The sequence below is a fragment of the Mycteria americana genome, chromosome 2, assembly GCF_035582795.1.
Source record: "Mycteria americana isolate JAX WOST 10 ecotype Jacksonville Zoo and Gardens chromosome 2, USCA_MyAme_1.0, whole genome shotgun sequence".
In the NCBI taxonomy this organism is placed as follows: domain Eukaryota; kingdom Metazoa; phylum Chordata; class Aves; order Ciconiiformes; family Ciconiidae; genus Mycteria; species Mycteria americana.
Genome location: NC_134366.1, coordinates 100270337 through 100297356, shown reverse-complemented (window position 1 = coordinate 100297356; position 27020 = coordinate 100270337). Strand labels below are relative to the sequence as shown.

General features: G+C 37.5%; 1 long non-coding RNA gene across 1 annotated transcript in view; it reads left to right on the top strand.

Moving 5' to 3' along the window:
* The window catches only part of LOC142405925 (uncharacterized), a 45489-nt gene extending 36222 nt beyond the window's left edge, over positions 1-9267 (top strand). The window contains exon 3 of the long non-coding RNA XR_012774387.1: positions 7853-9267. This is a non-coding gene — a long non-coding RNA (uncharacterized LOC142405925). The remainder of the gene's footprint in view (positions 1-7852) is intronic.
* The last annotated feature ends 17753 nt before the right edge of the window (positions 9268-27020 follow it).

The window sequence follows — 27020 nt, the reverse complement described above, 5'->3', positions numbered from 1 at the left end:
TTATATACGGTAATGTCATTGTTTTTCAAATAATTGTCCAAGAGGATTGATAATAGAGTCCATGAAATTTTCTTTCTAAACAGCTTCTCCTTTACAGCTTTCCCTTACTTAGAGGTGAACAACAATTTTTTTGTTATTATGTTAGCAAACATAAGTAAAAGAACAAAGCTGTATCTACTGCCACTTAGCCATATTAGTTTCTTTTCATATTAAAAAAAAAAAAAAAGAAAAATATATTTCATTTTGGAGCAGAATAATAGAAGAGAAACTAGTCAATTCACTGTAGCAGAGCATGATCAGGGGTGTCTAAAGGTGCGTGTTAGAAGGGAACAGGTAGGTGCCATTTCTATTATGAGAAGTAGGAGTTCATGCTGTACCAGTTTCCCAAACGACTGAAACTCCCCTCACCTTGAATTTACTATGTAAGTTGAAAGCCATGCCTTTTTTAATCTTCCTTAGACAGGTAACACTAGTCATATCTAATTATCACCTTTATTTTCAACTTTAATATTAGCATTAGTCCACCATTTACTAGATCTGCTTTTGAATTATAGCAGTATGAATGTCAATAGATTCATGAGGTTTTTTCCTAGGGCTTTTAGGATACTCAGTCCTCCTCATCTTCTCTTCAGGAGGGGAACAGAAGGCTTCAGAAATTCCCCTGGACCGGAGTCTACATTTCATGAATAACACTGTGATCTTATTAAGACTTACTCCCATGCTTAAAGGCACTGAGTTTAGCGTGGCAACTGATGCGTTTGAAATTAAGCATGTGAACAAGCCTTTGCAGCAGTAAACTCTTAAACCAGGACAGAATGCTGGAACCAAAGGACAATGGAGGATGAGATTTGTATTCTCATTTTATTTCAAGAAAGATAAAACCCAATCTTTTATTCTCCAGATTAATAACTGTACAAAGAAAAATTCCATTATTGGTCTCCCAGTGTTTCTTTGCATGGTGCACCTTCATCATTACCATGTTACATACTAATAAATAACGGAAATTGCTTATTCTGATAATATATGCAGCTTTGCAAACTCATTTTGGAATAACAGTTTACAAAAAAAAAGAAAATTTAAAAAATCCTAATGCTGTTTGTTTGGAATTGGCTGTTGAATGCTTGGGAGCCTTTTATAACCATAAAAAATTACAACGATACTCACTAGGGAGGGTTTATGAAAGGTGATCATGTAAGATAATTTTTACACAGGGAAATACTGAAAGAAGTTTATAAAAAAGAGCAACAGACTGCAATATGTAATTCTCTTAAGCAATAATAAATTGCCCATATAGAATTAATGATCTCCAGACATTTCTTTTAAAAGACTTGAAAAGAACTAATTAATGTAGCACATTTCAAGCTAACCAAATTGCAGTGATAAATGGGATTACTGGAAGCTATAAATGCAAATCATAACTGAAGAAAAAGAGCAAAACATCACTCAGAACATTAAGGAATGCAATTAAGCAAAACATTTGGAAGTACTTAATTACATCTGCAGAGGATAGTTAAGTGAGATCTGGTGCCTTGCATTAGTAGCAATATCAAACCTTCAGAAGATTGCTTAAGCGTAAAGTAGACCATTTGCTGTCAGGATAATATCTGATTTGACATGCAAGAAAAATATTCCTTTATTGATAAATTGTGCAAACATCTGAAAAATAAACTGATTCTTAGTAATGACAAAGTTTGAATTACAGGAAGAAAAGGCAGGTAGGTAATAAGTACACACTTTCTTGTTGGTCCAAATGTCTTTTGGTATAATGAATGCATGCCAAAATAAAAAATATGCAAGAAAATAGGGTGGACTGTAAATCAACTGGAGCTTAATTCTGCAAATTGCAAAACTATATGGTCCTAATTAAGCAAAACCCTTACAAACTTGTATGCTTCCATCAATTTCACTTCCCTTGTTATAACATTCTTCACTGGAGTCTGAACCTAGGACATTGATCTAACAGATGAAACTCTAAAGGCAGGTGTTCAATCACTCACTCGGTCTTTCACAGAAAAGTAAAAGCTATGTTTGTGAAAGCGCCAGGGAGTGAACAAGCCTTGGGGATGGCTGGCATGGACTGGCTCATGTTCATATTCATCCTCCGTAGTGGAAAGGCAGAGTTGAATGTGCATATCAGCTGGGAGAGCTCTGGTGTTTTTTGCATCTCTGCTGCTTGTGGGGAGCAGGCCTTGGAGAGATCCATCAGTTCAACCACACCTATGTTTCCTCCTGTAAGAAGGTATTTTGATCTCCCTGTACAGGAGCTCAGTAGTGAATTAGCAAGTATGTGAAGGACAAAGCAAGCTCACAATGTAGCTAGATTGTCCTTGCCTGCATTAAGCTTATTCCTGACAAATAGGCTGGCTATAGGACCTTGTTATATCCACTTTTCGTCTTCATCTTGACCTATTTTCTGGTAGTTGTTATGATTTCAGCAATGAGATGCTTCTAGCTGAGTGTTCGTGCTTGGGGATGTCATGACTGAGGTATTGCCAGACATCTGTAGAATCACAAGTCTAGATTCACTGCTTAGAAACTGGATTGTCAAATACAAGGGCCAAGAACATTGAGTTGTGTCCCTTCAACTTTCTAAAATAGTAAAGCTTCACTTAAAAATAATGCCTATTCAAAACTTTGCTGACACATTTTGAGTATCAAATATATATGTCTGTGTATTCTATAGCTGTCTTCTGGTTACTAATGATACGGGTGGAACATTATTGAATGATAAACAAAATCACAAATAAGAGTGTTGCCTCCTTTCGTTGCAACCAAAAAATTCATCTGTAATTACTTTTATTGCACTACCAAGCAAGTTGGGCAGTTACTAGTGAGCGTTTTAATATTTGATGATTAAATCTCTATAGCTTTCAGTCCACAATTGTTTTAATCTCTTTTGGTGAATATCTCATATAACTGCTTTTATGGGTCTGTTCCATTGATCTCCTGGATAACATTACCATTTTTAGTGTTGGGGTTAGGACAAAGCACTGCCAAATAAGTGATGAAGTCTTTGTTTAATGTAATATATAAATGTGTTTCTATTTAATTTTAATTCTTCTTCATGGAAATTGTTGTGACCTGTGCTTATATTGCATTTTATACTCTACTGCAAACGCTAAAATTACACAAGGAAAATAAAAGGGAAACTGAAAAATAGGGATATCTCAGAAGTACAGCTAGTGAAATAGCATTGTAAAACTAAAGAGTATTTAAAAGAGTAATAAATATTACAGAAAAAAAAATTACATGAATAGAGGAAACTTTTATTTTTAAATTGAGAATATTAATGTTTGATTAAAACAGTTCAGGGTGCAAAAAATGTTTCTGTATTTCTTATCTGTGTATGTGTAGGTTTTTGCTGCTCTCACCTCAAGGACAACTTCCACAGGAAGAGTTTGTTAGGAACGACTAAAGTTATGTAAAAAGTGACTTTTCATTATTGTAATACAATTATTTGTGACAAGTTTGAATGAGAATTTGTAATCCAGAAATGAAAGTAGAAAGCAGCTTGGCTTTCTTCTGTTTTTCTGAGAAGCCTGTTTTCCTGACCAAGCGTATAGTCCCTATTTGTGACTGCTATGTGACTAACCCTCGGATGCCACGTTAATGTATGTCAGTGCTCTGATCTGCCTTTTTGAGACCCTTTTATGCCTCCTGACTGCTTTGATCTTAGATTTCTCAGATCACTTCCCACTGCAGCAGACTCTTAGAGATGAGGGCTTAAGATATTGCCACACCTTATAACGTTGCCTGTTCTTCCTCCTATGCTTCAGTATTTCAGCTGCACTGTACTGGATAACTGATCTGGAGCACACAAAATTAAAAGACCACACTCTTTTTCTGGGTCATTTTTATGCCTGTCCAATTCCCCACTCCAGTGCGAAGCATGGCAGCCTAGTTTGTGGTTTGTAGGGAGGGGTGAGGAACAGCAGTGCTTTACAGCAGCTCCCTTGACTGATCTTGGACACTGGGCTGTCAGGGGCTTTGCAGCTCTGCCCCCTGTGGTTCTCATCAAGTTCTCCTTTACAGGAAAACTTGTAATAAGGTCACCAAGAAGCTATCAGTACTGGTGATTTGAGAAACTTCTCTAGACAGCTACAGGGCTCTGCATCAGTAGCAGTGAAATGGTATTTTATACTCCCCCCCCAAAAAAAACGGGGGGGGGGGGGGGAGGGAAGGTATTGATTTCAGTAGTTCTTTTTTGTTAGATTGGAAAGGAAATGTGATTTTGTAGAGAAATTTCCTCTGCCTAAAATACATTAAGTTACAGTGCTCTTCCTGCTACGAACATAGTGACTGGCCTAACCACAGAGGAACATTCCTCACTTTTGTTGGAAGGTGACAGATTTAGAAAGGAGTAAAAATAAAGGCTGTCAAAATTGTAAGCTGTTTACTATCCAGACTTCCAGATGTTAGAGGCTCTATCCTAGGCTCAGTCTTAGCAACAAATGAGATTACTCATGTACAGAGTTTGCAAATAGCTTTTCTAAAAAGAAAAGGGGGAAAAAAAAATGCAGATTAATCTCTCCTGTTTCCTAACACATACTTCTTCAGGTACGACTGGAAATTTACACAAAAAGCTGACCATGCAAAGGTTTTGCCACTTCCAGGAATGGTTAGCTAAAGAAAAGGAGATAAGATCTCAGAAATACAATGTTGGCAGTGACAAGCTGCTTCAACTGTATTGAGACGATCAAAGGAAGACAATCAGTTGGCTGCATCTTTAGAAGCTTGGAGAGTTTTTGTAAGCACTGCAAGTCCTCAGAGTTGTTTATGCATTAAAGACCATGTATCCTAATTTTCAGGGGGATTCTGGATGTAGTGCGTGGGATCAAACTGGGACAGGATTACAGGGTGTAATGTAGCACTAGTTAGGTATCCCTGACCTAATTAAGAGCAGGTAGGTTCTTCGTAGACATATGTAACTCAGGTCCTGAGTGTGGCAAAACTTCCCCGTTAATTAGTCCTGCCTCAAAATGACACTGCAATATTTATCTTATGACTTTCTTTTACTTTACTGTAATGACTTAGCTTTTCTCTGCCCCTCATAGTCTGGGGTATTGACACATTTGCACATTTTTTTTTCACTTTTTAAAAAGAGTAATGGAAAAATGTTGTGTAAACCTTCAAGTACTTTTGACATAAGCTGCAAAGCCCAGATAATCAGGGCTTTTCCTGAGACTATATCAGTAGGCTAAGTTCAAAACCCTACTATGTGACTACTGCTACTCCAGATATTATAGTAGTTAAAACACTTGAATGAGTACTGCTGTGAATGCATTTCATAGGGCCCACAACGTGCTAAATGCACATCAGTAGCTATTTATAAAAACTATGCATTTGTTTTTGTCTGACTTGGTATAGGGCTCTCTGGACTTATTTGGAACCAGAGAAAAACGGATGGCAGAGTTGCGCTTTTTATTTCAGTCTATGTAATGCAAGCAGATGGGAGTGAAGTTGATGATTTGTTTTAATGATTTAGTTGGCTAAATTGTCCCAGATTTGTTCATCCACTTAACTTTTGTTCATGGTTTGAAGAACCTGCAAGTATTTTCCCTTTGTGCAATAAAGAGTACAGTAAGTGGTAGTTGGGTCAGTCTGGTATTTCTCTGAATTTTGTCTTTAACGCCAGCCATCACTAGCAAAGAATGCATTCTCTCCTGCAGTCATGTTTATAGAACTGAGTTTAGCTGTCTGCTTTGTCTAATCGGCATTATAATTCACAGCCAGTCAGCATATTAGTCCTTCAGTTTCCCATTTAAAATCATGGCAAAACACACATAACTATAATGGGCTGAAAGTTTTATGTTTCAACAATTATATTTTGTAATGCCTAACTAACAATGATTATTCGTTCAAAAGAGATCATTTACATGAGAATAAATTGCCAATACTAAGTTGGATATTTTCCCATAGGGGAAAAAGACCTTTGAAATTCATCCTTTCATCCAAAGCCTCAAACTGGTATTCTGTCTGGCTTTCCTTTGTGGCCACCCCTTTCTTCCACACTATGTTCTGTTTTCTTCCTCTCCATTCATTCAGTTAAAGGCTAGGTGTTTGTTAGTCCTTCTTTTCTTCTGCTTTCCTTCCTGTTGCCCCTTTCTGCTGCCCCATCCTTCACTGTCTAGTCCAAGCTGCTGCTTCTCGCTCAACCGGACTATCTGTAACTGCATCAGTCTCTATCTCTACTTTGATAGATACTCTACTCTCATTGCTTTCTAATTATACATGTTCTTCTCTTTCTTCACTGAGTATGAGACCTAGTTTTTCTTGAGCAGGTAGTATTATATATGCTGGAGTACTTGAGTCCAGCCTGATTTTGAAGAACATGCTGAAGCCTTCCCTATACCATGAGACACTCCTGTACAAAAACGCCACTATCCAGTCAATGTACTGACTTTTTTTCCCCTTGTTCTTTCTTCATCACATCAGACTTCAAAGCCCTTTGGGAAAGGAACCTCTTCTCTTGAGACTGCTTTCTTAGCACTGTGTGCATTTGCAGTGCTCTAGAAATGAATGTGTATGTAACTAAACATGAGGCTTGTCTTTCCAGGATTAAGTCAGTATTGTAAAAGGAGGTAAAGTATAAAGACATATATGTTTCAAGCTGCAGTGTGTCTCATCATTAAGGGAAGAACATGTTCTGAGTGATTGTTCACCTGTGCAGATAAACCCTTAGAGTACACACTTGTATTTCCACCCTTAGAGTACACACTTGTATTTCCATTCAAAACCAAACACAAGGAAACTTGTCAAGCTAAGTATGTGACCTGGAAAACAAAAGCAAACACCGATAACCATTTTTTTAAGCATTATTTAGTCCACATGAAATGTATCAGACTGACAGACGGCAAGTGAGATTTCCTATATATGTCTTTGGTCTGGCACAAGCAAGTGGTTAATTATTCTTTGGGAAGAAGAAGTTATGATGGCTATTAGACCTCTATTCCCTGTGCTAAGAAGGCTACCATTTAACAGTGATGTGTCTGCCCACTCAGTAGGAAATGAGGCAACCACATCATCACCAGTTAAATCAGTAAACAGTTTTGGTTTTAAACAGGAACTTGTGATATAGAACTGCTTCCATGTGCTCAACAGACAAGCCATGACAAAGTAGCAATAAATATATGTTTTCTCTATAACACATCTTCTAGCAATTTGTCTTGATACCAGATGATGTATTCAGGGTGTCAGCAGCTCTGTCTGGTGCTGTCATGAAGAGGATGAAGGTTATTTCTGCATGTTGTGAGAGAATGCTTTTCATTTTTTCAAATCAGTGTCTTCTTAAAAATGAATCAGAATGAAATGGGGGGAAAAAAAACCTGAGTAAAAAGCAAGAGCCAGGTATTAATTACATTTTGCACCACTTTATAAAGATTATATTTTTCCTCTTTTGAATAAGAAAGAAGCATTTTTGAAACTACTTCTTGGTTTAGAATTCCCTTTCAGGAGCTCTGCTTGAAACAACAGCATTTATTGAAAGATAAAGCATTTTGTAGGGATATTATTAGTACAGCTGATTATCATAAGCTTTTTTTCTTTAAGTGATATGAGTCAGATCTTTCCCATTGTTACCCTGTTTTCAGCCTGGAATAATGAATGAAGCTTATTTCCTCTCACCTTATAGTAACTGTGTGTGTATATGTTTCACTGGAATATGCTGAAAATCTGGTTTACGTTGGCTGATAAAACTTTTTACTTTTTTAGTACTTAAGAAGATTTTTTTGATATCTTTTATACATGATTTCTTTCCTTTTTCATTCCTTCCTTTCTTCTTTCATTTTACCATTTTCTTGAAAAAAAAAAAAACCTCCTGTGTCAAGTCACTTGGTTATTTTTGTCTTTCTAGTGGTCTGTTTCTGCGTTCATTAAAGTCATTGGAAAAGCAGCAACTAATTTCAGATGCACAGGATGTGAAGTTGATGCTGAACTTGTCCTGAAGGTTGTCTGACTCCTCGTCTGTTACTGCCAGGGCCGAGTTGAACTAAACACTCAAGCACCTTGTTTTGTTCTTGGTCTATAACGTTGGTGTCTTACAACTCTTCCGCTATTCATGGACTAAAGGAGTTGGAGTGATTAATCAGTGGAGTGTCTTGGTGTCCCATGGGTCATGCCACTGTTGTTATCATGGAAAATACCGACAGGAAATGTGAAACCCAAGGAAAAGGTGGCTAATTGAGCAATACTAGACTGACAAACGGGAGCTGGGAGTTGGTTGTTCAACAGCTGCTGAGAGGTCTACTCTGAAATTATGAGCTTCAGGTTTGAAGAAAGTTTCTGTGGTGTGTGCAGCCACTGCAATGACTGTTCAGTGGCTTGTTCAGGAGATGAACAGAGATGAAGACTGTTTTCTCAGTATTCTGAGATTTACTTTTTTCACATACGTGATCCTAAGTCAGGAAATGTATTGTTAATTTTTATAACTTGTAAAATCCTGTTTTGCTTTCTGTTTGGTAAATATGCCTTTTCTTGTGCAGGACATAGCAGACAACCAGTACCTCCAAGTTCACAACAAAGATGACACTCATATTTTTGTTGGCATTTTAGACTCAAGTTAATGAACATTTTTATAGGAGCAATAATTAACATTTTATGAGCTGGATTCCCTCATCCCTTGAACCTACTTTGGCTTCACTTCATACTGGAACATATAAGTGGGTAAGGTTACAAAACACTAATGTTCAATTTGGGTTTAAGGGCAAGAAGAACTTCATAAATGCTGCTGAATTGCAGTAATAGCACAGAGCTCCATTCGAAGGAAAAGAAACGGCAGGAAGCCCTTAGCACCAGTCCAAGATGCTAAGATAACACTGAATAATAATTATTCTATAAATGTTATTCTGTTTGCTGTTATGATGGCTAATATTGTCTTAGTGATATGACAGTACCTCAACTATCTGTATCTGTGTTGTTTCATATTTAGATTGTAAGCAAATAGAGGCAGGCCTTGGTGGTCTAGTGGTACTTCTAGCAAAATGGGTTTTGGAGTAAGGTGCTGAAATGCTATCCCACATCAAAATTTTAATTGTAACAAATGATCCATCAGATCATTTGAGGAGATGCCTAGGGAAGCAGCATGTTTTAATGCTATGCCTAGATTAGTTGCTCTCAGTAGCCCTCCAAAGACTAATTTCTTTCTGCCTGCAATAGTACTTTTGACAACTGCAGACACAGGGACCCAGATTTCCAGCAATAATAGCAACATGCATATTAGTGCCTTTTAGACACAGTATCTTGCATTATATGGAAAAATGCAATAAAGCTGATATCTGTTATAATTGGTTCAGTTTCTGCAGTGTCTATTCTTTGCATGAGTGTTTTTCTGTGTAAGGTGTCCCATTAATTTCAAAAGAACAATTATTGTCATTAGTTCTATTATTAAAGAATGGTGCTGAGGATGTAATCCAGGTGGTTTCCTGTATCAAAATACAGGAGAAATGAGACAGAAAAATATATCAAAGTGCAACCACGCTATGTTCTTAATGTTTTTATGACCCAAATAATATTTTTTTTTTTAAGATTTCAGTTCACAGAGTTGTGTACTTACAGCTGTTTTGCTTAAATGTTCTTCTTTATCAACACAGTATTCCAGTGCCAGTTCTTTCGGCTCCCTGGATCTTGGTTTATGTGTGATGAGTGATCTGATGTACGTGTTGTGCAATATATCTTTTCTTGCCACACTTGAGGGAAGTAACTCATTAAGGAAAAATCTTATTTTTTCAACTTTGAGATTTTAAAAATAATTTAATTTACGTTAAACTATTGCAGAATTAAACAAAAAAATACCTGTTCAAGGTTTAACTACTCAAGATTTAAGTCCTTCCTCTTACATTTTGTAGGAAACTTAGAAAAGCACTGGAGGTTTGCTCAGCTACTGAGCTGAGCTGAGTCTTGCAGCAAATGTCTCTTGCAATCTGTTTTACCTGTCTCCTGATACTGTTTGAAGTAGCAGGAAGCCTATGTGCATAGAAAAATGCTCAGACCGTGGCATAGTGGAAAACAATGCTATCTGTATTATCTGCTGGAGAGATCACATAGAATGGAGCATTATGTCATTTAATGTCCGTGGGTTTAAGGCACTTTCTTGGCTCCAGCTGGCTAGGACAAATGTTCTCTTTCAAAGTCCCCTTACCTAAGAAACCCCAAGGGGGTTAGATGGGACAGCAAAGAAAGGAAAATGCAATATATGACCTTGTTTCTAGTCGAAGTGTTCTGGACTGAAAATCAATGTAGTTTCTGCAGCATTACTTCATGTGCAAACTTCAGATAATTTGTTAGCTGAAAAAAAAAAGAAGTTAAGTAATAGGTGTGATTGCTGATGATACTAGGGCAAATTGCTGATTCACAAGTATTGACAAGCAATTGAAAATTTCAAAAGCCAAGCACTTTAATCTTCTTCACCTGAGTTGTAATGCCATCTTAAAATGTAACTTTTTAATGCTATAGCTTTGGCAGAAAATATAGTGTCAGAAGTAAATACATCAATGCCAATAATGAGGAACAGCATGCATTTTGAAAAGAAAGTTAAACCATTTGCATAGTAAAGAGAAAATACTATAAGTCACAAATAGTAAAAAAAAAGTTCAAGGAGGAAAAAGACACCTTTTTCTAATGGTCTAATGAGGTCTAATGAATTCCTTAGATGGCTATTTGCAGCTTAGGATAACAACCTTGGTTACTTGCCAGCAAATAATGGTGTAAATGGAAACCTAGTACTTTTTCTACATAATCTCATGACAGAAAAGACATGTAAAGCTATGTTTATGTAAGTTGAAGTTATCAAAACACACCTCTTCCAAGATCTAGAATTGTAAAATCCAGGAGCAATTCAAAAGATACATTATATGTAGTTTCTTGTTTTGATTTAATCTTTTAGCACTGTTGTAATGCCTAGCATTAGGTTACCATACAAGAATAAACAAAATCAATTTACTTATCATTAACATTTTTATAGACTGCCTCTGGGAAGGTAACTATTCTCTCAGGAGAGAAAACACTAGTACCAGTGCTGACCTAAAAGGCCATTTGCTGTTATAGATGTTCACAGTCTGCCAGTTATAATCTTTCTCAAAAACAATTTATTTTCTTCAACTTGCTCAACAGATTCCAAAAAGTATGATTTTAAAAAATTATTTCAGCATTTAGGCTGGGCAAAAAATTATTCTGCTCTTCCATCTCCAGCTTGTGATTACAGTTTGAGCATTTGCTGTATTTGAAGTATGATTAACTGATTTTTATGAGATCAGCCCTTCCACATACATTTCTGTGCCAATTTAATGCTGGTACAAGAGAGTGCTCCAACCGGTTGCCATTGTGACTGATATACAGGTTGGCTGAGTTCAAATGGACCACAGAACATAGGATAAGTACGTTTCTATAAGTGGCTCTACTAAACATAAGTTTGAAAGTGTGCTATCCATGTTAAATCAGTTGTGTTATCATTCATCAGAGAGTAGGATTAGATCTAGGATACCTGACAATGGAAGAAGCCAATTACAAGCCACCTCCAGATGGAAGGTCTGGAGGCATTACTTAAAGTATGTATAAATTAAGTAGAAAGTCTGTGATGAGCATGGGACTTACTCTCTTATTTCCCACATTTCAGGTTAGAGCTTCTCTCAGGAGTGCAGAATAGCAGTCTTGTCATTGTTCTTACAGTACTGTGAATTCATTGCAAATGACAGCATTGCAGGAGCCGTAAATTCATTAATAATGTCCCTTTCAATCAGTAGAAGAATAAAGTCCACTGGAAGAAGTGTATACCCTGCCAAGTTTATTCCTGTGTTTTAGTCAGTCTGAATAGATCAAGAATATTGTAATCTGTCCTGGTTTCAGCTGGGATAGAGTTATTTTTTTTCCTAGTAGCTGCTATAGTGCTGTGTTTTGGATTTAGGATTAGAATAATGTTGATAACACACCAATGTTTTAGTTGTTGCTAAGCAATGCTTACACTAAGTCAAGGACTTTTCAGCTTCTCATACTGCCCTGCCAGTGAGGAGGCTGGAGGTGCACAAGAAGCTGGGAGGGGACACAGCCAGGACCGCTGGCCCAAACTGGCCAAAGGGATATTCCATACCATATGATGTCAAGCTGAACAAAAAACTGAGGGAGTTAGCTCGGGGGGGCATGGCCGCTGCTTGGGAACTGGCTGGGCATCGGTCAGCAGGTGAGCAATTGCATTGTGCATCACTTGTTTTGTACATTCTTTTACCATTATTATTATTTTCCCTTCCTTTTCTGTCCTATTAAATTGTCTTTATCTCAACCCATGAGTTTTACCTTTTTTCCGATTCTGTCCCCCATCCCTCTGGGGAGGAGTGAGCAAACGGCTGTGTGGTGTTTAGCTGCCTGCCGGGTTAAACCACAACAACATCACACAGTTTTCAGAGAACCACAGAAGGCGGAAGGATCCTCTGGAGGTCATCTGGTCCAAACTCCTTGTCAGCTTTCCAACAGGAGATCAGCTCAGCTGTGGCTTCATCCTTCCAAGTCTTGAAAATCTTCACGATGGACATTCTTCACCTCTGCACCTGCTTCAGTGCTACACTATGCCGCTAGTAAAGAAGCTTTTACCTATGTTCTATCTCAACATCCCTATCTACTGTTTGTGGCCATTGCTACTCACATACTGAGCTGGGAAAGAAAGCTGTCATGAACATGCTCTGTGGTGGATGAATTTTCCATGTTCTGTGGTCTGTGGACTGTCAACTGAGAATCTCTACCCTAGGTCAGGAGGGATGCTGTGCTGAACAGAAGTTCAAGTTGCAACATCCAAAATAGGTGGATTATCGTTCATCAAAAATGAGGGTAAGGTCTGGAGAAGTTCCTCAGGAATACAGGCTGACTGTTTAGTAGTGGATTTCCTTAAAATGTGTCCTTTAGGCCCCAGTAGTATTTCTGGAGTGTAATGTAAAGATCAGATAGGAATATGATTTTTCTTTCTAATCAAAGAATACATCACAGATTTTCCTCAAACCATACTTTCATATCTTTAATGCACCAATTCTTAAGCTGGGAGGGAGAGTGCAAAGCACAAATACAATGTGAATACATGGCTGGGACTTAGTGAGAGTCAGTGATGTGATTACATCCTTGCACAGACAGATTTAGATTTGATATTCGTGGGGATCAGTCTGAAGGACACCTGTGCTGGGTTTCATAGGACTCACGTGCTTAAGACATTCCTAGAATCAATGGGGGAGATGATGTGTTTGTTCATAATTGCCATATGCTTATTTTATGGGGTAAGATTTAGTTTAGCTAGTATTGTAAAGCTGTACTATCTTTGAAAAAAGAATTTCCATTTTTTTTGTAAGTATATGTAAAAATACATGCACACACAAGTGAATGTACAGAGAGTTATAATTAATCAAACTTCATTTTCCAGATTTATTGTACATACCTGGTGTTTACATAAGAATGTACATAATACATATATATATGTATTAGCAATATGATTCTCCACCTATGAATCTGACCATCTATCTGTCTGTCATTTCACTGTAATATTATGTCATTTGCTAAGATTAACTAGTAATAGCTGTGTCTTTTTAGTTCTTCCCTACGGTAAATCTGTAAAGTGAATGCCCTTTAATCTAAAAATTACTTGTAAAGTTTAGGTGAGAAATCACATTACCTTGGTTTTATAGATCTATTTTTGACTGTGTCCAGGACTTAGTATTCTTCTAAATGGAGTGTGTTGTTCAGTAAGTGCATGTTTATTATGTAGTTGGCTATTACCTTGGCAGCTAAGGAAGCTCTCCCTTTTGTCCCTTTATGGAAGCTAGAGTAATACCAGAAAGAGTTGTACTCACTTCATTAAATCTAGATACGGCTTAATAGTTTTTAAAGCCATGCCCCTAGTAATAGTAATAATATTGCAGTGCATTTTATACCTTGTTGCTAGTTAACTGTAGAATGAACCTACTGCTGTTGGCTCTATGTACAATTATGTTTCTTAATTTGCATGTAGTTTTAATTTTTAGATAAGTTCCCTGATGAAATTAAATAATTTATAGTAAATAGTGTCAGGAGCACACAAGCCAGATAAATCTACTGGAATAATGTGTTTGGGGGATTTCTTTTTCTTGGTTTCTTCCTCGGAAAAGGAATGGGGAGAAAGCATATTGTATTTGCTGAAACTGTTGTAAATTACCAAAGGATAATACTAATAGGAAAAAAGCCCTGTATTAAATGTCTTCTGATTTAAAAAAAAGGAATAGCCATATTAGCTATTTGTTTTTTAAAGAGAAAACCCCTCACTTTTTCTTCTGCTGATTATTTTGCTATTCATCTATGCTGATTTTACAAAATTACAGAGCAAACAGTATTAGAAAAACAGCTTTCTTTAGTGTTATTCCATCAAATCAGTTGTTTCTTAGGTTTTGAAGTTGAAGAATACCAAAAGAGTGCATGTGTTATATATGAAAGTACTGCATAATATCCATTGGACACCAAAAAAATCTTCATTGAATGCCATGATTAAGAGGAAATAATGAATGCATTCTCCTTAGAACAAATGCTTTCCAGAAGGGTATTGCAGGCATATTGCAAGGACTACTATCACATACAAGTTTATCAGGATAACTACAAAAGTCTTGTTCAGCCATCTCCAGGTAACTGAAAAAAATTAACTCTTGACTTATTTACTTCACAGGCTTTGCAGAAACCAGTTTGGCTGGTTTGCATAAATTTAATAATTCTGCAAGACTTGCACGCTTCAGTCACAGGACATAGCATTAGGAAGTTTATTCTCGTGGTACTATACGTGCCTATCTTTACTTCAAAAGTATCCCAATAACTATTGCTTCAAGGGCAAGAACTGTCTTATACAATCAATGAAATGATTGCTGAAGGTAAGGGGGGAGGAGGAGTCCTAATTGGACACTGAAAAATTGACTCGTTAAATTGAATTTATCTGGAGGTGATTCCTTAAACTGTTACTGGCCTGTTAGGATTGACAAGAAAAACCTGATATACAATTATTTGGTTTTATTGAGTTGCTCGTTTAAGCAAACTAAATCTCTCTTTGGAAACTGTATTTTTAAAATCTTAGTACAGTCATTGGTATGTGTCATATTTCCAGTGCAACAGGCTACTTAAAATACTGCTTTATCCATAGGTATCTTGTCTCTCATTAATATCTCCAAATCTCTCTGAATGTTACAGTGATGAGTCCAAAGAAGTCAGCTACTTGTGCAGTGTTTTTTATGTGCTCCTGCAGTTGCAGTGCTTTGTGTGGAGGTACAGAGGTTGTTGCTTTCCCTTGTTTCTAATAGAATTTTAGAGTAAATAATTAAAATGGGATAGCCTGCTCCCAAATAGAAAATATGCTGCAAGAAAATGTTTTATTTCTATGCGCTGCATAGACTATACCATTTCCCTGCCTTCCTACAGGATATGTGGAACATTGCTGTAAAAAAAAAAAACAACTTTTTTTTCTTTTCCTTATGAGGTAACTCTGAGCAACTCTGGTATCATCCCTGGTATGGCATCAGGATGCCATAAATGGAAGGCACTGCCTCAGCTCACACTGATCAAACTCCAGAGCAAGTGAACCTGGGTTTAAACGCAGATCATATAAACTGTTCTGCTTTCTCCGATCAGCTATGCAAAACCCCTGACATTTATCCTGCCACACTTTGGGGCACTGAATCCTCAAGAAACATTGTAGTGGTTAAAAAAAAAAAGAGTATAGGTTGCTGAGTATTACAGCGTGGCTATGAGAACAAAGTTGTTTGACATTAAGATATAGTGCATATTTTTTTATGAATTAATTTAGAAGACCCTATTTGTAATCCATCTCCAAAAAAACCTCAACCCAAACTCTCAAGAAAACGCTAGCTCTTGCTTTTCTTATTATCCTTATGAAATTTTTGCTTGTTTATTTGTTAAGCAGTACATCTTACTACTTTCCACTGATAACAGCATAACAAAGTAAACCAAAATTACAGTCCAATTAACCTACTAAGATTATAATAATCAATGTGACTCATGGATGTAAATTCCTGTGTTTTGCTCTGAAAAATTCTTCACATTAACTGTTCTGCCTGCTCCCTTGAAGCAACTTGATAGTTACTGCTGTTATTTTAAAAAATGTTAGAAGATTTTTGATATTGCTTTGAAACGGCAAGAATTTAAGTAAATTGAATAGTCAATGTAGAATAAACAAATCTTTAAAATACATGAGTGGATACCAGTGCCATGCATTTGTTTGATCCCTGAAGCCTTCTGTCTGGAGATGTAGTTAACATGCTGTTATCTACTGTTGTTTGCCAATGTAGTGCTCTTTTTAACTGCATTTCCTGCTCTGACTTCATGGGTTTTTTTCACCATTTCTAATTTATGAGCCATTAAAGATGTTGTTTGATGTAGGTGCAGCACAGAACAGAGTAACTACTGCTGTAAAACACGAGTTTTGGCAGTGTCAATTAAATTATGCTTTCTGCATAGTAATGTGAGTTTTAATGATATCTGTGAGAAATTGTTTAACTCATTACCCCTATGAATGCCAAATAACCCTATAACTAAGATACAGGTGATTGTGCTGAAAATCGGAACTTTGATTCTTATCAGCTGTCAAGAAATGGGCTGTGACTGTGTAGGTTATGAGCCTCTAATGAAAAAACTTTTCAAACTCTAGCTGTTGTCTTGATTCTGACAATTGTCAGAGTTGGGAATTGTCAGAGGACTTCCTCAATAATACACAACAGCAGCTCATCAAAATCAAGACTATTTGCTACCAGCAAATAGTTTTTAATATGACACTGTCTTAAGCCCAGGGTGGTGTTTTGTTAGAGGAAAGAGTGGAACAGAAGAGTGGAAATGGACAATCACCTTGTAGGGATGACCCAGTCTGCATCTGTTTCCTAACAGAAGCAGTAACTTGCACCTACACCAACTGGTTCCTGAGTAGCCATTTGCTAGCCTAGGCTTTATCTATATCTTTTTCACCAACTTTGTTGAAAACCCCTGTTTTTTGCCAAACACGTCTATATAGAGGTTGTAGTTCAGTGAGCAATAGTTAGAGCTGATCAGGTTAAATCAGATACCTCAGGCACTGCTGCTTTTTTTCCTCTGTTCTGTGTGCACTTATCTGCCATTTCATGAGTGACATTACCATTTTATTCTTTAAAATTTCTTATTTTTCCTGTATTCTGATGTGTCATAGGCAGCAGGTGGCTCTTCCCCTCCCCCCAAAAAAAAATTTAATTTGAACACATTCATAACTAATGTGTCAGGTTTTTAAATATAGACTTGGGGGAAGCGAAGGCCCATAGGTTTCAATCAAGAAGAAAAACTTTTCACTTTCTTAATGCTTATATTATGACACACTGTTAAAAAACGTGTAAAGAGATTCTGATTAAAACCTGCTTGTGCCACTCCAGTCCCAGCTATGCAAAAATTACTAGCAATAAAAATATTTCTTAAGAGGGAACTCTTAATATTTCTTTTTTATGCCCTCTATAAGTATAGGTACTTTCATCGTACCATCTGAGTATACAATAAATATCCTTAATTTACTCTGCGTGACCCTTTCCTCTTTTACTTTAAAAATTATATGTCTAGTGATAATAATAGGAAAAAAAAACCAACCGCCCCCCCCCCCCCCCCCAAATACTAAGTGGTGCCTGAATAGGCCAAAGTTAAAGATTCCTTTTTTCACTGTCCCATGAAGATTATAGTGTATCTCAAGCAAACGTAAAAGGCTAAGTCACTCCTTAAAGTACAGTTTCAGCAGAGGGTCAGTGGGAAAGATGCCTACAAATATTCTGCCTAGATTCTGCAAGCTGTGCTCTCTCTAAATCAATCTCTTGGGTCAGTCCAGAGGTGATGTAGATTCCTGGCTGTATCTTTATACAGTGCCCGCTCTTCTTCAAAAGCCCAGCTGAGATACCTGCATGAGATTCGACCAGGGCTGGGGCTGCCTGACCCACCTGGCCTTGGTCCCTGCAGAGGGATGTGAAGGTCACAGTTGCTGCTGTAGCAGATTAATGCAGCCAAGGCATTGCACTGTCGCCGTCAGTGACCTTTGTCATGAACCGCAGAGGGGGAGGTTGTAACAACTCCCAAGTATAAAGAAGTGAAGCAGGCTGCTCACAGGGAGATGGTGTTTCTCATCCCTTTTGGTAAGAGGTTGAAAAGTGAGATATGGTCTTTTGAACTTACTTTTTTCTAAGTGTTCTAATGATCTCTCTATGGTCCGACCTTTTTTCTGAATCCTTCTGAGCTTTTACACAGCTTTTGCATTTGCTTCTTTTCAGTTGAAGAGGGTATATTCTTTGGCACGTAAATACATCTCTCAAAATTCAAGCACATACAAAGTCATGCATCAGCTGGTCCATGAAGTGTGCATTAGCTTTGTGCATGCTGAAGTCATTGGCAAATTGTTGATTTATTATTTATGGAAGCAATAATGACCAGCAGTTTTAAATAGACCTTCAATCTGCATTGCTTAATGTGTCTTGGAAAAAAATATTTGCCATCTAAATTGCTGTACTGTATTTTAAGCATCTCTTCCTATGTATCCTGTATTTCATGTGGAAAAAAAAAAAGTGCTCAGAAATTAATTTTGCATAATTCCAATGTATATAAAATACTTACAGTATATTGTAGAGAAGCTGAGAAGCTTCTCTTGCTGAGAAGCTAGCTCCTTTATAATTGCTGCAAAGGACTGCATTCTAATTGGATTTATTCTCAATAAACTTGATCTTTCTACTAATTTTATATTTTTCTGCAACTTAAGTATCCTCATTATCCTTTTCTGCTAATAGAAGTTGTTTCTTTTCTTGTTTTATGCCATCTATTTCATCATACTTACTTTTTTATTACTTTTGAACAAACTATAGCGCACACAGTTTGCCATCTGTTATGATATTTTTCTTAGAAAAATATTTTTTCTTTACAATTTGTTAATTGCTCTTACTTTCTGCTAGGAAACTTTCATTATTTTATGTATCTGTTTCAAGCCTGAGAAAAAGGACTCAGTCTGATACTCCCTCCCTCCATCCCTCTCTTCCTTCCTCTCTCCCTTCTTCTTCCCCTCCTTCTCTCAATTTTGTGTGTGCATGTGTAGAAATTGCCCTCCCTTTTCAGCTATTCAGCTGAACTGTGCTGTCTTTGCCACGTTTCCAACCCTCTTGACAACCTGGAATATGAGATAGTACAAGGCTAATGGGCAGAAGCTTCAAATTCTTATAGTCCATCCAGTATTTGTCATGCTTTGAATGATATTAGAAGCTGATGTGCAGTGACTTTTATTAAAAAACAAAACAAAACATTTCTAAGACAACAACTGTGAGTGGCAGATGTAGCCGTTTCACTTACTGCAGCCCTTTTCCCAGGGTCTCCACCCCCTGTAAGGAAACAATATAGTCCAGAAACTGCTGAGATTTCTTTCTGTATTTTTTTTAAATGAAAAGAAACATCAGTTATTCAAATTTATTAAGGTAAAAAATGAGTCTTTTGTTAGAAGTCATGGAACAAGCTTCTACAATTGATCATGCATCTGATGATTCTTTAAGCATAATTCTCATAAAATGACTCATGTTCTCTTTTAGGGGAAAAACTTCAAATATCACACCTATTTGTCCATATGTGCTTTTGTATGCTTTTAGGCTAAGTTCTTTCACCAAAGAATACAGGACTGAACTCTATATGTAAGCGTACTGAGGCCTGACTCAAAGCCAGTGGGCAACGCCTGCAGTACTGCTCTAGAGGAGGCCTATAACCTCTATTCTGTTGCAAATCAAGGAGTTAGACAACTTAGAAAATATGAATCTTTGTGGTTTCTAGGGTGAGAGAGCATTGCATTGCCCAGCCCTCATTCAGGACAGTCCTTTTTTAAAGTGACGTAGCAGTTGTAACCAACAGACTTGCACAAGCGTCTGGACACAAGACGCAGCCACAAAAAGCAGCTTGCAGGATGGATTTGGGGCTATTCTTAGCTTACCAGCAGGTTTTAAGTAATAGCGAATAAGGAAATTGGTCATTTTTGCTGCCAATAATCTAACTGCTACTGAGAACTAATGCTAATTTTTGCTAGTGTTTACTGCATATTACAGCAAAGCATAGTATGCACTCAAGTGCTAGTGAACTATGTGCAAGTCTCATGGCTGTTGTGCAAAGTATAATTTATTATCCCTATTGTAGATGGGAAGACTGAAGTCTGGAGTGCCAACAGCAAATGAGTCCCTCAGTGCTGTAGCCAAGAAGAGAGCCCAGACCTCCCGAGTCGTGTCTGTGCTTTCACCTTGACACACAGTGATGGGGATGTCATGTTCCTGTCACTGATTTAAGCGACAATACAGCTGTGAATATCTGGCACAGTGGAGCTGAGCCTCTCTGCACTTACTACTTAGCTGCTTCTTTGAAATATTATCCAGAGGCATCGAAGGTGTTCATAGTTGTTGCTGAGAAACCGAACAAAAAGCACGGATATTTTAATTCTTGTTGTGAGAATGTTCACAGCTGTCAAACCTTTTTGAGCTTTCCTGGGAAACATTTAAATTTGGGTTGCTTCTGAGTGCTTGCCATTATGATTATCAAACACTTTGTCATTTAAAGTTGATTGATGAAGCAGTTGCTTCCTTGAGCATGGCTCTTAATAGAGACCAGGATTATAAAGCATTCTTCTCTTTACCTCTCTCCTCTGTTCGTGAGGGGCATTCTCCACAGAGGCAAAGCTCTGATGAGCAAATTATATTCCAGCGTGCAAGCACTAGGTGGCACGAGTCATTTTACGGGCACTTCAGTATTTCAGCTAACCCCCTGTTCAGTACACTAATTACAAATTCAGCCACAAACACTGTTTAGAGGCACATCATAAGAAGTTAGCTGGAAGTGATTTGTATCCATGTATACTGTATGTTTTTTATTCTGCACATAATGCTGCTGTTACATTTGATGATTGTTCCAGGCTCAAATTGGGGCAAAACAGTGATTTTCCTGAGGCTGTTTATTGTAATAAGTGTTACGTTTTGTGTGGTTATACAAAGACATGGGGTCTGCACATTTGGGGTACTGTTTGAAGGACAGAAATGAAAAGGGGAATTGCATTAATACTAGTTTGAAAACGTCCAAGGCCTAGATAATTCTATATAAACATATCTAAAAAGCTTGTAACTGTTATTCCCAACATTTTCAGGAATAATTTGTTTAATAATCCTTAAATGTGTAAATTAGGTAAATTAACAACAGTGCAGTTTTTTCCATTTTAAGGATTACATTGTTTGATGAAGACAGAGTTAAACTTGCAATTTATAGACTGAGACATAGGTACATATGTCTGCCCAAAGCAGCCCAGTGGACAATATTTTTTCCTTCCTCAAGAACTGTCTCTTTTTTTATCCATTAACTACTTCTTGGAAAACACAGAAGCAATTCTTTGAATAGGGCTTGTAGTTCACATCTTCAACCCCTACCACTCCTAGATAATTTCTTTAAACAGCAGATAGGAGAATTTTGTCGCTTCCTTCTATCCATTCCACTCAGCCAGTGGGATCTTGACTGAAGAGCTGCATCACAAAGTATTTGATAATACCCCTTTCTTTACCTCTTCTCCTCCCCTACACATTTATACCTGTGCTCTTTAACAGCAGAAAGGTGTGGGCTGGACACATGTGCCAAGGAAAGGCTCTGGACATTGAATCCCACAGGGAGGGGCGCACCTTTCGGTAGCCTGCATAAAGTACCTAAATCCTGTAGAACTGGATTTGTAAGGCATGTCTTGCTTCTCAGTATGCCTCTGTTGCTTGGCTCTAGTAGGCTCCCATTTGGCTTTCTAGCCATCCTGGATCACATTCAGATGCATTTAGCTCTTCCTGTAGGCACTGCAGGGGCTCTGGGTACCCAATGCAAGATTGTGCTGTTGGGCACAGGTACTGAAGAGCCCAGACACAGACAATCTTTTTTTATTCACCAGTGGATGTCTAAGCCAGCTCACTTATATATTTGAAAGTTCATGAGGGTGGTAACATTTCCTTTCTCATGTAGAAGTGATGTGGCATGCCCATTTTTCTTCTGCCTAATGCTGCACCAGGCTTTCAAACATGTGACTACCATCTCTTAGGTGAAAGTCTCTGCTCCTAATTTATGAGGTATTCCAGAACAGAGCTTGCTAGATGTCTCTTAAGTTTCTCAGCTTGAAGACATTCCCAGGCCCAGTAAATATCAAAATGTTTCATGTCTAAACTAAAAATACTAACTTCAGAGGGGGAAGGTGGTACAGCCACTTCAACATTCACTGTTCAAAGTTGTCAAAGGTACCAGTGAGTCAATGGTTGAACTTGTCATTTCCCATCCCCTACCTCACAAATATTCAATCAGTCATGTGCCCCTTTGAAAAAGCTAGAGGTTTTTTAAGAGCACTAGACTCCAGCTCATGTTGCATCCCCTACTTTTTTCCTAACAATTGCTTGTGAGGATATAGCATTTCGTGACTCACTATTTACTCTGTTGCACAACACATCACTATTTTAAGTTCACAGTATCACTGCAAAGAATTTCAATTATCAATTTAAACGTATGTTTGAGGCATTATGTGAACATTTTTTGCAGGTCTACAGGTTGATCCATTATATTGTCATCTAACTGTGCAATAAACACATCTCATTGTAAGAAATTTACCTTTATCTTGGAAAGAAAAAAGTAGTTATTTGACTTGTTGTATTTGGATGAGCTAAATTACCTAGTAGAAGAGTCCCAAATGTTAAAACAGATTTTCATATGAAATGGGAAGATTTCTCTTGGAAACCTTCAAAATTCTATCTTCCATTTAATCTTATTTATTACTAATTGAAATCAGCTCTGTACCAACTACCAGGAGTACAACAAAAAAATTGTTTGATGTAGAAATAAGCTGAGAAATGCCTTCTTATGTTAGAAAAGTTTTACAGAGATTAACAGAAAGAGAAATCAACTGAAAGGGGGCAAACTGAAACAGAGCTGGCAAATAAAAAGTTAGTGTGTTAGAACTTCAGAGAAGTACCTAATGACTTTTTCTTTTTCTTTTTTTTTTTTTTTTTCATTTTCTGCACTGGTACCTATATAAACAACCTGAATTTCCAAGAGCCTGATGGCTTCAGCAGGAGCTACTGAGTGTCTAAGGCTGTTCAAAGTCAACCTAATAAGGACACATCTTGAAGCATTCTTCCTTCACCCTTTTGTAGCCATCAGCTGCCTTCACACTTGAGGTTTATACAGAATTCTTCTATCCTCACACTCTCAAAAACAGCAAATGGGGAAATGTTGAGAAGTGGAGGAAAAGGGCAGAACAATTTCTGAAAACTTTCAGAACAAACAAATTTTGCTTCATTTCTAGTATTCCCCAAATAATTCACCAAGTCAGTCTACTTCCAAGGAACAGACCTCATTTTGTTTCTGTAACTTCTAAACTTTAGATCTTACATCCTTAGGTCAAAGATGCTGAATCAAAGGTCAAATAGATATTGGTTCATCCCATCTAAGCGTAGACATTTATGCTCAATGGACTGAAATTTCTAAATAAAGAACAATGGTCATTTAAGGACTGGAAGCGAACCTATGCCCCAAATCTGTATATTGTGGAAAAGTCTATGGAGTTTGTTATAATGCTAACATAGTGGAAGTTCAAGCTACAACTGCAGTGTAGCTATCAGGATTGCGCTCACATGCATACGCAGCGTGCATCGTCATCACGTCCCTGTGTGGTCCAGGTGCTCGCCAGCTATTCTCTGCACAGATGAAGCAATGGACTGACTAGAGACAAGGTGACTGATTAAAGTCCTGGCTGGCTTCATGCGGAGCTGTGACTAATTGTTACAGCAGCACTTCAGGTGGGAATTTCAGACAGTCCTGTACATTCCCCCAGGCATCTCCTGCTGTCCACAGGCCAATTGACAGGCATTATTTATAGCTTAAATGTGCTGATTAACATCCTGGGTAGAGGATATGGCTGTTGCAGAGACCTCCCCAGGCAGTTCCTGCTGTAGAATTGACCAAATAGTACACAGGAAAGTTGCTTGTTAATACTCTGCAGAAACTGTTTCTGCAGATGCAGAAATGCTCACATAGAATGGTCTTTTGCACACACAGAATTATAATATTTTGTTTGTAGTTTAAACTAATCAATAGAAGTGGATCATGCATGCATTGGAGTGGTCACATAGGACCACAGCTCAGATAGTTGGTTTATAAAAACATACTAGAACTAACAGTTCAGGAAGTCTCTTCCTGTCTGGCTAAGGACCCTTAAAATGGACTCCCATCACCACCTGGACAGTCACTGACCAACTTCTTAGAGATTTGATTCCTCACCTGATTATCATCCTATGCAAAACATCCCAACAAAGTAGTGGGTTTGGGGTTTTTGTTTGTTTGGTTTTTGTTATTTGAGGGTTTTTTGTTTGTTTTTTTCAACAGTCTGCCTGCAATTGCCTGTGCAATAGTATGTTCCCCTGATCTCCTTCCAAATTCTTGCTGGGATAAAACACAGTCATGTACCTTTTTATTTGCCTATGCTTTGATTTCTGTAGGGAAGAAACCTGAACTTTAAGCTAGAAGAAGTCAAGGTGCTATTCAATGAGTATTGACGTGTAGATAACCAAGAAATAGGATGCTGAGGTGTGCTGCAGAGCATAATTGCCTCCACAGCATCAACTCTCTCTATAGTTAGATGTAATTTACATGGAGAGAGAAAGATGAGACATCTGCATGGGGTGGCTCAGATAAATGAATATACAGCTCACTTTATAAGACCAGAACAGAATGGCTCCTACCGCTAAGGGAATTGTTACATGTTTGGGATGGGACGGAGATGGGCAGGGGGGAAAAATAGTGACTCTTGTTGACAGTGAGTGGAAAAGGCAAAAGAAAATTGTCCATTTCTCTGAGTCAGCAAAATGTGGTTTTGCCTACAGCCAGTAGAGCATGGAGCATGGGCTGTCAGTCTCTGAATCAAAATGCCTCATCAAAGTGGCTGAAATTATGTGAGTTGAACCAACACCGTATTTAACTTAAGGTCATATCCCATCCTGAGGCAAATGACACTATCTTCCCTCCCTTGCAACCTATCAGTTTGTGGCAGGGAAACCTGAAGAGCCTCTGCCTACATGAGGCAGATGATGCTGGGAGAAATGTTCAGACCAAACAAAGAGGACACTTTGTTTAGGAAAGAGCTAATCAAATTAAAATTAGTGCTTCACAAACATTTTTTCAAAGAAGAATGCAAATGTTTTGGGTATTTTTTTATAAGTTGCTTTAGAATTATTAAATTTTTGAGGATTTCAAAGTGAAAAAAAGTCTGGAACAAACAGTAACCTAATAATAAAATAATTTTGAGATGTGCTTGCATGTTCATGGCTTAATTTGTCAGTCCATGTCATCCTACATTCAAATATTTCAAAATTTCAAGAAAGGATAAAAATAATGTCATATGACCAAAAGCAGTCAATAGTGAACTGTCAAAATTGACATTTCATGGACAATCATATAGATGGTACTTACATTAATAAACTACTTGGAAGATATTTACTCATCATATATATCCACAGAAGTCAGAACTGATTTATTACTCATATGCAAACAGAAGATAAGAGCTGCATTTAAACTGTATAGTATAGTTTGACTAGCTCTAAAATAAACACTGATTTTTAAGAGGTTTTTGGGAGAGATTTATTATGAAAAACAAGAAAGAAAAATCTCTTGGAGTGATTGAATTTCTTGTAGTCAAAAGAAGAGTAGCATTTCAGGTTAAATGTTGTACTAATGCCCAGTCTGGCCCCAATGCCATAATTATAGTAATCAAACACTATTTATTTATACCATGTCTCTCTTGCACTAGTCTCATGCATACTAAATATTTACAATTCAATCTGCAGTTTATAGCTTCACATTGGCAGCAGCTTTTTAAAATATTTAATAAACTACTCCACTTAGCAGCTTATATATCATTTGGGAATAATGCACCAGAATTGCTGGCAAGTTATACTACCTCCTAGGGTGCTTCTTCATTCCAGAACAAACCTGACTGTTAATACTGTAATCAGTTTTACAATCTTATATGATATCTGAGATCCCTTTGAACTGTGTTACTCATAGCAGTGGATTCCAAGTTTGGGATCCTTATTCTGATATACTTGTGCATGGTATGGAAAATGCCTGTTTTGTCTGATTCATGATTACTATTCTTTTACTTAAGCAAATGTGGACCGTGTTTTTATTAGAAGAGATAAGACCCAGACTTACACTTGTGCTGTATCTTTAAAATAAGATTCAGCAATATTTCAGAGTGTAGATTCTCTTGAATCTTAGCTTTGCATGCAGAACCTTGAGCTTCACAAAATTTAGAGACATTATTAATTGAGCAATTACAATAATAAATTTTAAGTAGAAGGAAGCACTTGCTAAACTCTTGAATCCCATTAGATTGCTCACTCTTAATCATTTCTTTTCTAGGGCTGCAGCATGGATTGAAACATGCACAGGGACACAGAACCATATGCAGTAATCTAATGGTGTAAAGGCACCTGTCCCCTTCCTTGCTGTGGGGAACAGCTGAGTTGTAAGACCGGAAAATCATCCAATTCTGAGTACTTGATAACTGACTGAGTATTTGATTACTGGTCCACAGGAAGGAAAAAAAAAGGAAAAAAAGTGGGGGGGAGAAGACTACACAGAAAAGGCATGCGCAAATCAGCTGCAGCCTTTAATTTGCTGGAAGTACAAATGATAATGCTTGTGCAGTATCAGCTCTACAGTATTCTAACTGAGCTTTTGCAGCTGTGAATTGCTTTTGCCCTGAAATAAATTCAAAATGCAATGTTTGTTTTGGAAAAGGCCAAATCACTGCAGAAATCTATGGTCCTCTGCCCGCTTGGGAGCGGGGGGGGCTGAGGCTGCAGATAATTTGAGCTTACCAGGCTGTGGAGGAAGGATTCTTAAAATGTAAAATAATAATAATAAAAACCAGAATCATAGACTTTAAAAAAGTAAACATGCTTAATTTAGCCATTCTTACACATGTTGAAAATTGGGCTTTT